The 12611-nt window shown below is 41.3% G+C and overlaps 1 non-coding gene across 1 annotated transcript; it reads left to right on the top strand.

Annotated features, from left to right (window-relative positions):
• Positions 1–12177: 12177 nt before the first annotated feature.
• LOC112799408 (small nucleolar RNA R71) lies at positions 12178–12281 on the top strand. The gene has a single exon (XR_003200990.1). It is a non-coding gene; the product is annotated as a small nucleolar RNA R71 (small nucleolar RNA).
• Positions 12282–12611: the final 330 nt, after the last annotated feature.

Raw genomic sequence — 12611 nt, 5'->3', positions numbered from 1 at the left:
TTAGAGTCTTTTAGTTGAGTCTAGTTTCATATTCTAAGTTTGGTGTCAATTGCATGCTTTTGTTTTTCTTTTAATTTTCGATTTTTGCATGTTTTTAGTCCCTTTTTGATTTACAAAAATTCTTAGTTTGGTGTCCTCTTTGTGTTTTTCCTTTAAAAATTTTCGAAAAAATTTTGTGTTTGATTTTCTAAAATTTTAAGTTTGGTGTCTTTTTGTGTTTTTCTCTTTCCTCTTTTTAAAAAATCAAATCTTTATCAAAAAAATTTTTCAATCATATCTTTCTAATTGCTGTTTTCAAAATCTTTCTAATTAACTAATTGATTCAGTTTTCAATTTGCTTTGATTTTATTTTCTTTTTGATTTTCGAATTTTTATTTTTTTAAATTTTATTTTGTTTTATTTTATTTTTTTCGTTTATTCAAAAAAAAAAACAAAATTTATCTCTTTGCAACCATTATCATTTCCCTCTTGTCCATTATGGACTTAAGTGGGATTAATCAGTGCAAAAGGACTCTGGGGTCATATGCTAACCCCATTACAGCTGCATATGGGAGTAGCATAAGTACACCTCCCATCAAAGCAAGCAGCTTTGAACTAAACCCTCAACTCATTATCATAGTGCAGCAAAATTGCCAGTATTCCGGTCTTCCACAGGAAGAACCTACTGAGTTTCTGGCACAGTTTTTACAAATTGCTGACACAGTACATGATAAAGAGGTTGATCAGGATGTCTACAGACTATTATTGTTTCCATTTGCTGTAAAAGATCAAGCTAAAAGGTGGTTGAATAACCAACCTACAGCAAGCATAAAGACATGGAAACAGTTGTCAGACAAATTCCTGAATCATTTTTACCCTCCAAAAAGGATGACACAGCTAAGGCTGGACATCCAAGGCTTTAAACAAGAGGATAATGAATCCCTTTATGATGCCTGGGAGAGGTATAGAGGTATGCTAAGGAAATGTCCCTCTGAAATGTTTTCAGAGTGGGTACAGTTAGACATTTTCTATTATGGGCTTACAGAAAAAGCTCAGATGTCTTTAGACCACTCAGCTGGTGGATCTATACACATGAGGAAGACAATTGAAGAAGCTCAAGAGCTTATAGACACTGTTGCTAGAAACCAATATTTGCATTCTAGCAATGAGTTCTCTCCAAAAGAGGAAGTCATGACAGTAGTCACTGACCCTAGTCCTCAAGAACAGATAACTGAGCTTAATCAGCAATTGCTCCTGATGACAGAACAGTTAGCAGACTTTAAAGAGATGCTCTATGAAACTAAAGTTGCTAACAAGAGCATAGAACTGCAGTTGAATTAAGCAAAACAGCAAATATCTAAACAGATAACAGAGGAATGTCAAGCAGTTCAATTGAGGAGTGGGAAGACCCTGAATAACACTGCTCAGAAGACCAAAAAGCCAAACAAGGAACAACTGACAGAGGACAACCAAACCACTGTGCAAAATCCCTCTGAGGACAGAAAGAGCCCAGAGAGGAATGTCATTGGCGTTCAAACGCCAGAAAGGGAAGGAAAGCTGGCGTTAAACGCCCATTCCTTGCCCAGTTCTGGCGTTCAAACGCCAGAAAAGGGGGAAAAGTTGGCGTTTAACGCCCAAACTTCACCCATTCCTAGCGTTCAGACGCCTGGGGAGAATCAGACACCTGAGAGTGCTGACAGTAATCCCTTTAACAAGGCTTCTTCAACCACTTCTGTAAGGAATAAACCTGCAGCATCTAAGGTTGAAGAATATAAAGCCAAGATGCCTTATCCTCAAAAACTCCGCCAAGCGGAGCAGGATAAGCAATTTGCCCGCTTTGCAGACTATCTAAGGACTCTTGAAATAAAGATTCCGTTTGCAGAGGCACTTGAGCAAATACCTTCTTATGCTAAGTTCATGAAAGAGATCTTAAGTCATAAGAAGGATTGGAGAGAAACTGAAAAAGTATTTCTCACTGAAGAATGCAGTGCAGTCATATTAAAAAGCTTACCAGAAAAGCTTCAAGATCCAGGAAGCTTTATGATACCATGCACATTGGAAGGTGCTTGCACCAAGACAGCTCTATGTGATCTTGGAGCAAGCATCAATCTAATACCTACATCCACTATCAGAAAGCTTGGGTTGACTGGAGAAGTCAAACCAACCCGGATATGCCTCCAACTTGCTGATGGCTCTATTAAATACCCATCAGGCATAATTGAGGACATGATTGTCAAGGTTGGGCCATTTGCCTTTCCAACTGACTTTGTGGTGCTGGAAATGGAGGAGCACAAGAGTGCAACTCTTATTCTAGGAAGACCCTTCCTAGCAACTGGACGAACTCTCATTGATGTGCAAAAAGGGGAAGTAACCTTGAGAGTCAATGAGGATGAGTTCAAGTTGAATGCTGTAAAAGCTATGCAGCATCCAGACACACCAAATGACTGCATGGGCGCTGACATCATTGACTCTCTGGTAGAAGAGATCAATATGGCTGAGAGCCTAGAATCAGAGCTTGAAGACATCTTCAAAGATGCTCAACCTGATCAAGAAGAACTAGAGGAGGCAAAGGAATTTTTGAAAATTCCTCAGGAGGAGGATAAGCCTCCCAAGCCTGAACTCAAACCACTACCATCATCCCTGAAATATGCATTTCTGGGAGAGGGTGACACTTTTCCAGTGATTATAAGCTCTGCTTTAAATCCACAGGAAGAGGAAGCACTGATTCAAGTGCTAAGGACACACAAGACAGCTCTTGGGTGGTCCATAAGTGATCTTAAGGGCATTAGCCCAGCTAGATGCATGCACAAGATCCTGTTGGAGGATAATGCCAAACCAGTGGTCCAACCACAGAGGAGGCTAAATCCTGCCATGAAGGAGGTGGTGCAGAAAGAGGTCACTAAATTACTAGAGGCTGGGATTATTTATCCTATTTCTGATAGCCCCTGGGTGAGCCCTGTCCAAGTTGTTCCCAAAAAGGGAGGCATGACAGTGGTTCATAATGAAAAAAATGAACTGGTTCCCACAAGGATAGTCACAGGGTGGCGCATGTGTATTGACTACAGAAGGCTCAATACAGCCACCAGAAAGGATCATTTTCCTTTACCATTCATAGACCAAATGCTAGAAAGACTAGCTGGCCATGATTATTACTGCTTTTTGGATGGCTATTCAGGCTACAACCAAATTGCAGTAGACCCTCAGGACCAAGAGAAAACAGCATTCACCTGCCCTTCAGGCGTGTTTGCCTATAGGAGAATGCCTTTTGGTCTGTGCAATGCACCTGCAACCTTTCAGAGGTGCATGCTCTCTATCTTCTCAGATATGGTAGAGAAATTTCTGGAAGTCTTCATGGATGACTTTTCAGTATATGGAGACTCATTTAGCTCCTGTCTTAATCACCTAGCACTTGTCTTGAAAAGGTGCCAAGAGACTAACCTGGTTTTAAACTGGGAGAAATGTCACTTTATGGTGACTGAAGGAATTGTCCTTGGGCACAAAATTTCAAGCAAGGGAATAGAGGTGGATAAGGCAAAGGTAGAGGTAATTGAAAAATTACCACCACCTGTCAATGTTAAGGCAATCAAAAGCTTTCTGGGGCATGCAGGATTTTATAGAAGGTTTATAAAAGATTTTTCAAAAATTGCAAAACCTCTGAGTAACCTGTTAGCTGCTGACACACCATTTGTGTTTGACACACAGTGTCTGCAGGCATTTGAGACCCTGAAAGCTAAGCTGGTCACAGCACCAGTCATCTCTGCACCAGACTGGACATTGCCATTTGAACTAATGTGTGATGCCAGTGACCATGCCATTGGTGCAGTGTTGGGACAGAGGCATAACAAGCTTTTGCACGTCATTTACTATGCCAGCCGTGTTCTAAATGACGCACAGAAGAACTACACAACAACAGAAAAAGAGTTACTTGCAGTGGTCTATGCCATTGACAAGTTTAGATCCTATCTAGTGGGATCCAAAGTGGTTGTGTACACTGACCATGCTGCTCTTAAATATCTACTCACAAAGCAGGATTCAAAACCCAGGCTCATTAGATGGGTGTTGCTTCTGCAAGAGTTTGATATAGAAATAAGAGACAGAAAAGGGACAGAGAACCAAGTAGCAGATCATCTGTCCCGAATAGAACCAGTAGCTGGGGCGTCCCCCCCTTCTACTGAGATCTCAGAGACTTTCCCAGATGAGCAACTATTTGCCATTCAGGAAGCTCCATGGTTTGCAGATATTGCAAATTTTAAAGCCGTGAGGTTCATACCCAAAGAGTACAGTTACATGCAGAGAAAGAAATTAATTTCAGATGCCAAGTACTACCTCTGGGATGAACCATATCTCTTTAAGAGATGTGCTGACGGAGTGATCCGCAGGTGTGTACCCAGAGAAGAAGCACAAAGGATCCTATGGCACTGCCATGGATCACAGTATGGAGGACATTTTGGAAGTGAGCGAACAGCCACTAAAGTCCTCCAATGTGGCTTCTACTGGCCTACTCTCTATAAAGATTCCCGAGAGTTTGTGCGTAACTGTGACAGTTGCCAAAGAGCTGGTAACCTGCCTCATGGATATGCCATGCCTCAACAAGGGATATTAGAGATAGAACTGTTTGATGTATGGGGAATTGACTTCATGGGGCCATTCCCACCATCATACTCAAACACTTACATTCTGGTGGCAGTGGACTATGTGTCTAAGTGGGTAGAAGCGATTGCTACACCCACCAATGATACTAAGACCGTACTGAAATTCCTCCAGAAAAACATTTTCAGCAGATTTGGCGTTCCCAGAGTGCTAATCAGTGATGGGGGCACTCATTTCTGCAATAAACAGCTACACCTTGCTATGGTTAGATATGGAATTAGCCACAAAGTGGCAACTCCGTATCATCCACAGACAAATGGGCAAGCTGAGGTCTCTAACAGAGAGCTAAAGAGAATCCTGGAACGGACTGTGATGGCCCGAAGAAAGGATTGGGCAAAGAGCTTGGATGATGCTCTGTGGGCATACAGAACAGCATTCAAGACTCCTATAGGAACCTCTCCATACCAACTGGTGTATGGGAAGGCCTGTCATTTGCCTATGGAACTGGAACATAAAGCCTACTGGGCAACCAGATTCCTAAACATGGATGCACAGTTAGCTGGTGAAAAAAGACTGCTCCAGCTAAATGAGCTAGAGGAGTTCAGACTCAATGCCTTTGAAAATGCAAAAATTTATAAGGAAAAGGCAAAGAAATGGCATGACAAGAAGTTGTCAACCAGAGTCTTTGAGCCAGGACAAAAAGTTCTGCTCTTCAACTCTAGGCTCAAACTGTTTCCAGGAAAACTCAAATCCCGTTGGAGGGGTCCGTATGTGATTACAGGAGTGTCACCATATGGATATGTTGAGCTTCAGGATATTGATTCTGACAAGAAGTTCATTGTTAATGGACAGAGAATCAAGCACTATCTTGAAGGAAATTTTGAGCAGGAATGCTCAAAACTGAGACTTGAGTGATTCTCAGTGAAAGTCCAGCTAAAGACAGTAAAGAAGCGCTTGCTGGGAGGCAACCCAGTCATTAGGAGGTTATATGATTAGTTCCTACAGAGGCAAATATCAAAAATGAAGGAATTCACAGAGTTACAGAAGGATTCAGCTCAAAAAGCAGAGAAAATGAGCTTACTGGCGAAAAAACGCCAGTAAGGGGCATTTTGGGCGTTAAACGCCCAGAATGGTACCCATTCTGGGCGTTTAACGCCAGGAATGGTGCCATTTTGGGCGTTAAACGCCAAAATGGGCACCATTCTGGGCGTTTAACGCCAGGTGTGCAGCATCACTGGGCGTTCAGAAAAACGCCCAGTGAGGAAGGTTTTCTGGCGTTTAACGCCAGCCAGGGGTGCCATATGGGCGTTAAACGCCAGAATGGGTGCCATTCTGGGCGTTTAACGCCAGAAAGGTGGGGGGACCACACTTTTGTTTTCAACTCAATTTTTTTCAAACTTTCCTCTTTTCACCCATACTCTTCTACATAAATGCACTTCAACCTTTTATCATTCACTTTCAAATCTTCACAAATCAAAACCATTCTTCAAATCTATTTCAAAATAATCTCAAATCTTCTTCAAAAACTCACCCTTTTTTCAATTTCTTTCCATATCTTTTCAAATTTCCTTTCAAATCTCTCTTTTGGTTTTCGAAATTCTCCTCCCCCCACTCTATAAATGAACGTTTCTCACCCCTCCTTCCTCACACCATTCGAATTTCCTCTCCCTCTCTCTCTCTCTCTTCTCTTCTTTCTTTTCTTTTTGCTTGAGGACAAGCAAAACCTCTAAGTTTGGTGTGCTTTTCCGTGATCACTAAGCCAAGATCTATCAAGATCATGGCTCCCAAGGGAAAACAAACTAACTCAAGAGGAAAGAAAGAGACTAATCCAAAGAATCTTTGGAATCAAGAGAAGTTCTTAACCAAAGAACATGAAGACCATTATCACAAAATAATGGGTCTGAGGTCAGTGATCCCGGAAGTCAAATTTGATCTGAAAGAAGATGAATATCCGGAGATCCAAGAGCAAATTCGAAACAGAGGATGGGAAGTTCTGACCAATCCTGAAATAAAGGTTGGAAGGAACATGGTTCAGGAATTCTACTCTAATCTGTGGTTGACAGATAAGCAGAGAATGACTGGAACTGCTTACCATACCTACAGAACCATGGTCAGAGGGAAAGTTATGTACTTTCATCTGGACAAAATAAGAGAAATCTTCAAACTACCTCAACTACAAGATGATCCTGACTCCTTCAATAGGAGGATGGTGAGAGTAGATAAAGGGTTGGATCAAGTTCTAGAGGACATTTGCCTCCCTGGGACTAAGTGGATAACCAATTCAAAGGGTGTCCCAAACCAACTCAAGAGGGGAGACCTCAAGCCAATTGTAAGAGGTTGGCTAGACTTTATTGGGCGTTCCATATTGCCCACTAGCAACCGTTCTGAGGTCACCATCAAGAGGGCAGTGATGATTCATTGCATTATGCTTGGAAAAGAAGTGGAGGTCCATCATGTGATTGCTTGTGAGATCTATACAATTGCAAATAAGAATTCCACTGTAACCAAATTGGCTTATCCAAGCCTGATCTCCTTGCTCTGTAAAGAGGCTGGAGTGAAGATGGAAGCAGATGAATTCATACCTATTGAACATCCAATCACCAAGAAGTCAATGGAAGGACAAGGGGCGTGAACTCCAAGAAACGCCAAAAGCTCTCATCACAAGTTGAGGGAGCATCCACTTCTCAAAATCAAGGTTGTTGAGTCCTAACTCTGTGAAAACTTCTATCATTAGGAGCCTCTGTTTTTCGTTTTTTTTTTATTGAGTTTTGTTTTTATTTTTCGTTTTTCTAGTCTCATTCTATATCTATTTTTTTTTAGTCTTGTTTTAATTCATAATTAATAAAATTGAACTTTTATGCCTTAAAGATATGAATGTCCTATGAATTCATCACCTCTCTTAAATGAAAAATGCTTTAATCACAAAAGAACAAGAAGTACAGGATTTCAAAATTTATCATTGAAACTAGTTGAATTAGTTTGATGTGGTGACAATACTTTTTGTTTTCTGAATGAATGCTTGAACAGTGCATATGTCTCTTGAATTTGTTGTTTTGAGAATGTTAAAACAAATTGTTGGCTCTTGAAAGAATGAGGAGAAAGAGAAATGTTATTGAGGATCTAAAAATCATTAGAGTGATTCTTGAAGCAAGAAAAAGCAATCAAAAAAAAATTTCGAAAAAAAAAAGAAAAGAAAGAAAGAAAAAGAAAAAGAAAAGAAATAAAGTTGTGATCCAAGGCAACAAGAGTGTGCTTAAGAACCTTGGACACCTCTAATTGGGGACTTTAGCAAAGCTAAGTCACAATCTGAAAAGGTTCACCCAATTATGTGTCTGTGGCATGTATGTATCCGGTGGTAATACTGGAAGACAGAGTGCTTTAGGCCACAGCCAAGACTCATACACTAGCTATGTTCAAGAATCATTATGCTCAATTAAGAGAATCAATAACACTATCTGAGTTCTGAGTTCTTATAGATGCCAATCATTCTGAACTTCAAGGGATAGAGTGAGATGCCAAAACTGTTCGGAGGCAAAAAGCTACTAGTCCCGCTCATCTAGTTGGAGCTATGTTTCCTTGATATTTTGGAGTCTATAGTATATTCTCTTCTTTTTATCCTATTTTGATTTTCAGTTGCTTGGGGACAAGCAACAATTTAAGTTTGGTGTTGTGATGAGCGGATAATTTGTATGCTTTTTGGCATTGTTTTTAGTATGTTTTTAGTATAATCTAGTTAGTTTTTAGTATATTTTTATTAGTTTTTAGCTAAAATTCACTTTTCTGGACTTTACTATGAGTTTGTGTGTTTTTCTGTGATTTCAGGTATTTTCTGGCTGAAATTGAGGGTCCTGAGCAAAAATCTGATTCCGAGACCAAAAAGGACTGCAGACGCTGTTGGATTCTGACCTCCCTGCACTCGAAGCGGATTTTCTGGAGCTACAGAAGCCCAATTGGCACGCTCTCAACGGCGTTGGAAAGTAGACATCCTGGGCTTTCCAGCAATATATGATAGTCCATACTTTGCCCAAGATTTGATGGCCCAAACCGGCGCTCAAAGTCTCCCTCAGAAATTCCAGCGTTAAACGCCGGAACTGGCATAAAACTTGGAGTTAAACGCCCAAACTGGCATGAGAACTGGCGTTTAACTCCAGAAAAGGTCTCTACACGAAATTCCTTCATTGCTCAGCCCAAGCACACACCAAGTGGACCCAGAAGTGGATTTTTCTGTCATTTACTCATTTCTGTAAACCCTAGGACACTAGTTTACTATTAATAGGATCTTGTGACATTGTATCAGTACCTTATGCAACTTTTGATGACCTTATGACATTTTTACACGTTTTCTTCCACAGCATGAATCTCTAAACCCCATGGTTGGGGGTGAGGAGCTCTGCTGTGTCTTGATGGATTAATGCAATTACTACTGTTTCTCCTTCAATCATGCTTGCTTCCATTCTAAGATAATACTTGTTCTTAACCCGGATGAATGTGATGATCCGTGACAATCATCATCATTCTCAACTATGAACGTGTGACTGACAACCACCTCCGTTCTACCTTAGATTAAGTAGTTATCTCTTGGATTCTTTAACCGGAATCTTCGTGGTATAAGCTAGACTGATGGCGGCATTCAAGAGAATCCGGAAGGTCTAAACCTTGTCTGTGGTATTCTGAGTAGGATTCAATGACTGAATGACTGTGACGTGCTTCAATCTCCTGAGGGCGGGGCGTTAGTGACAGACGCCAAAAGAATCACTGGATTCTACTCCGGTCTGATTGAGAACCGACAGATGGAATGCCGTGCCGTGACAGGGCATTAGGAATCGTTCCAATGAGAGGATGGGAGGTAGCCACTGACAATGGTGAAACCCTACACACAGCTTGCCATGGAAGGAGACTTGCGTGACTGAAGAAGAAGACAGTAGGAAAGCAGAGATTCAGAAGATGGAGCATCTCCAAACCTCAACCTATTCTCCATTACTGCAAAACAAGTAACCATTTCATGTTCTTTTGCTTTTCACAATCAATCCTGATAATTTCTGATATCCTGACAAAGATTTACAAGATAACCATAGCTTGCTTCAAGCCGACAATCTCTGTGGGATCGACCCTTGCTCACGCAAGGTATTACTTGGACGACCCAGTACACTTGCTGGTTAGTTGTGCGGGATTGCAAAAGTGTGATTGCAATTTCGTGCACCAGTGGGGTTTATGGGGAAGAGTGGATGGATGTGAATGGTGAAGGGGGTAATTGGGAAGAGGGATTGAAGTTGATGGGAAGTGTGACATGGGGAAGAGTGAAATAGGATTAGGAGGTAAGGTGGGAATATGTTAGGTGGGGATCCTGTGGGGTCCACAGATCCTGAGGTGTCAAGGAATTACATCCCTGCACCAAATAGGCATGTAAAATGCCTTTGCATACCATTTTGGCGTTTAAACGCCGAGGTGGTGCACGTTCTGGGCGTTCAACGCCCATGTGAAGCATGTTCTGGGCGTTCAACGCCCATGTGTAGCATGTTTCTGGCGTTGAACGCCAGTTCCATGCTTGTTACTGGCGTTCAGCGCCAGCTTTTCTCAAGGCACATTCCTGGCGTTCAAACGCCAGAATGTTGCTTGTTTCTAGCGTTCAGCGCCAGATTCATGCTCTGTTCTGGCGTTGAACGCCAGCCAGATGCTTCTTACTGGCGTTGAGCGCCAGTCTGTCCTCCCTCCAGGGTGCGAATTTTTTCTGCTATTTTTGATTCTGTTTTTAATTTTTTTATGATTTTTTCGTGACTCCTCATGATCATGTACCTAATAAAACACAAAATAACAATAAAACAAAATAAAATAAAAATTAGGTAATTAAAATTGGGCTGCCTCCCAACAAGCGCTTCTTTAATGTCAATAGCTTGACAGTGTGCTCTCATGGAGCCACAAAGGTGATCAGGTCAATGTTGTATAGTCCCAACATCAAACTTAGAATTTGGATATGGGGTCTTAACACCAAACTTAGTGTTTGGTTGTGGCCTCCCAACACCAAACTTAGAGTTTGACTGTGAGGGCTCTTCTTGACTCTGAACTGAGAGAAGCTCTTTGTGCTCACTCTCTTTTGTCACAGAGGGATGGCCATGTGCCTTAAACACAAGGTAGTCTCCATTCAATTGAAGGACTAATTCACCTCTGTTGACATCTATCACAGCTCCTGCTATGGCTAGGAAAGGTCTTCCAAGGATGATACACTCATCCTCTTCCTTCCTAGTGTCTAAGATTATGAAATCAGCAGGGATGTAAAGGCCTTCAACCTTTACTAACACGTCCTCTACTACTCCATAAGCTTGTCTTAATGACTTGTCTGCCAATTGTAATGAGAACAAGGCAGGTTGTACCTCAATGATCCCCAGCTTCTCCATTACAGAGAGTGGCATAAGATTTATCCCTAACCCCAGGTCACACAGGGCTTTTTCAAAGGTCATGGTGCCTATGGTACAAGGTATTAAGAACTTGCCAGGATCTTGTTTCTTTTGAGGTAAAATTTACTGAATCCAGGTATCTAGTTCATTAATGAGTAAGGGAGGTTCACTTTCCCAAGTCTCATTACCAAACAACTTGGCATTCAGCTTCATGATAGCTCCTAAATATTGAGCAACTTGCTCTCCAGTCACATCTTCATCCTTTTCAGAGGAAGAATAGTCTTCAGAGCTCATGAATGACAGAAGGAGATTTAATGGAATCTCTATGGTCTCTATATGAGCCTCAGGTTCCTTTGGATCCTTAATAGGAAACTCCTTCTTGCTTGAGAGACGTCCCAGGAGGTCTTCCTCACTAGGATTTTTGTCCTCCTCCTCCCTTGTGCATTCGGCCATATTGATTACATCAATGGCCTTGCACTCTCCTTTTGGATTCTCTTCTGTATTGCTTGGGAGAATACTGGGAGGAGTTTCAATGATTTTCTTACTCAGCTGGCCCACTTGTGCCTCCAGATTTCTGATGGAGGATCTTGTTTCACTCATGAAACTGAAAGTGACCTTTGACAGATCAGAGACTAGATTGGCTAAATTAGAAGTGTTTTGTTCAGAATTCTCTATCTGTTGCTGAGAAGATGATGGAAAAGGCTTGCTATTGCTCAGCCTATTGCGTCCACCATTGTTAAAGCCTTGTTGAGGCTTTTGTTGATCCTTCCATGAGAAATTTGGATGATTTCTCCATGATGAATTATAGGTGTTTCCATAAGGTTCACCCATGTAATTTACCTCTGCTATTGCAGGGTTCTCAGGATCATAAGCTTCTTCAGAAGCTGCCTCCTTAGTACTGTTGGATGCATTTTGCCATCCATTCAGACTTTGAGAAATCATGTTAACTTGCTGAGTCAACACTTTGTTCTGAGCCAATATGGCATTCAGAGCATCAATTTTGAGAACTTCCTTCCTCTGAGGCATCCCATTATTCACGGAATTCCTCTCAGAAATGTACATGAATTGGTTATTTGCAACCATGTCAATGAGTTCTTGAGCTTCTGCAGGTGTTTTCTTTAGGTGAATGGATCCACCTGCAGAATGGTCCAATGATATTTTCGAAAATTCAGATAGACCATAATAGAATATATTTAATATGGTCCATTCTGAAAACATGTCAGATGGACACCTTTTGGTCAACTGCTTGTATCTTTCCCAAGCTTCAAAGAGGGATTCACCATCTTTTTGTTTAAAGGTCTGAACATCCACTCTAAGCTTGCTCAGCTTTTGAGGAGGAAAGAATTTATCCAAGAAAGCCGTGACCAGCTTATCCCAGGAGTCCAGGCTATCTTTAGGTTGTGAGTCCAACCATGTTCTAGCTCTATCTCTTACAGCAAAAGGGAAAAGCATGAGTCTGTAGACTTCAGGATCAACTCCATTCGTCTTAACAGTCTCACAAATCTGCAAGAACTTAGTTAAAAACTGGTAAGAATCTTCAGATGGAAGTCCATAAAACTTGCAGTTCTGTTGCATTAAGGCAACTAGCTGAGGTTTCAGCTCAAAATTGTTTGCTCCAATGGCAGGAATGGAGATGCTTCTTCCATTAAA

The sequence above is a fragment of the Arachis hypogaea genome, chromosome 4, assembly GCF_003086295.3.
Source record: "Arachis hypogaea cultivar Tifrunner chromosome 4, arahy.Tifrunner.gnm2.J5K5, whole genome shotgun sequence".
Lineage (NCBI taxonomy): Eukaryota > Viridiplantae > Streptophyta > Magnoliopsida > Fabales > Fabaceae > Arachis > Arachis hypogaea.
The sequence above is the reverse complement of the archived record's forward strand: the minus strand, read 5'-3'. Positions and strand labels throughout refer to the sequence as shown.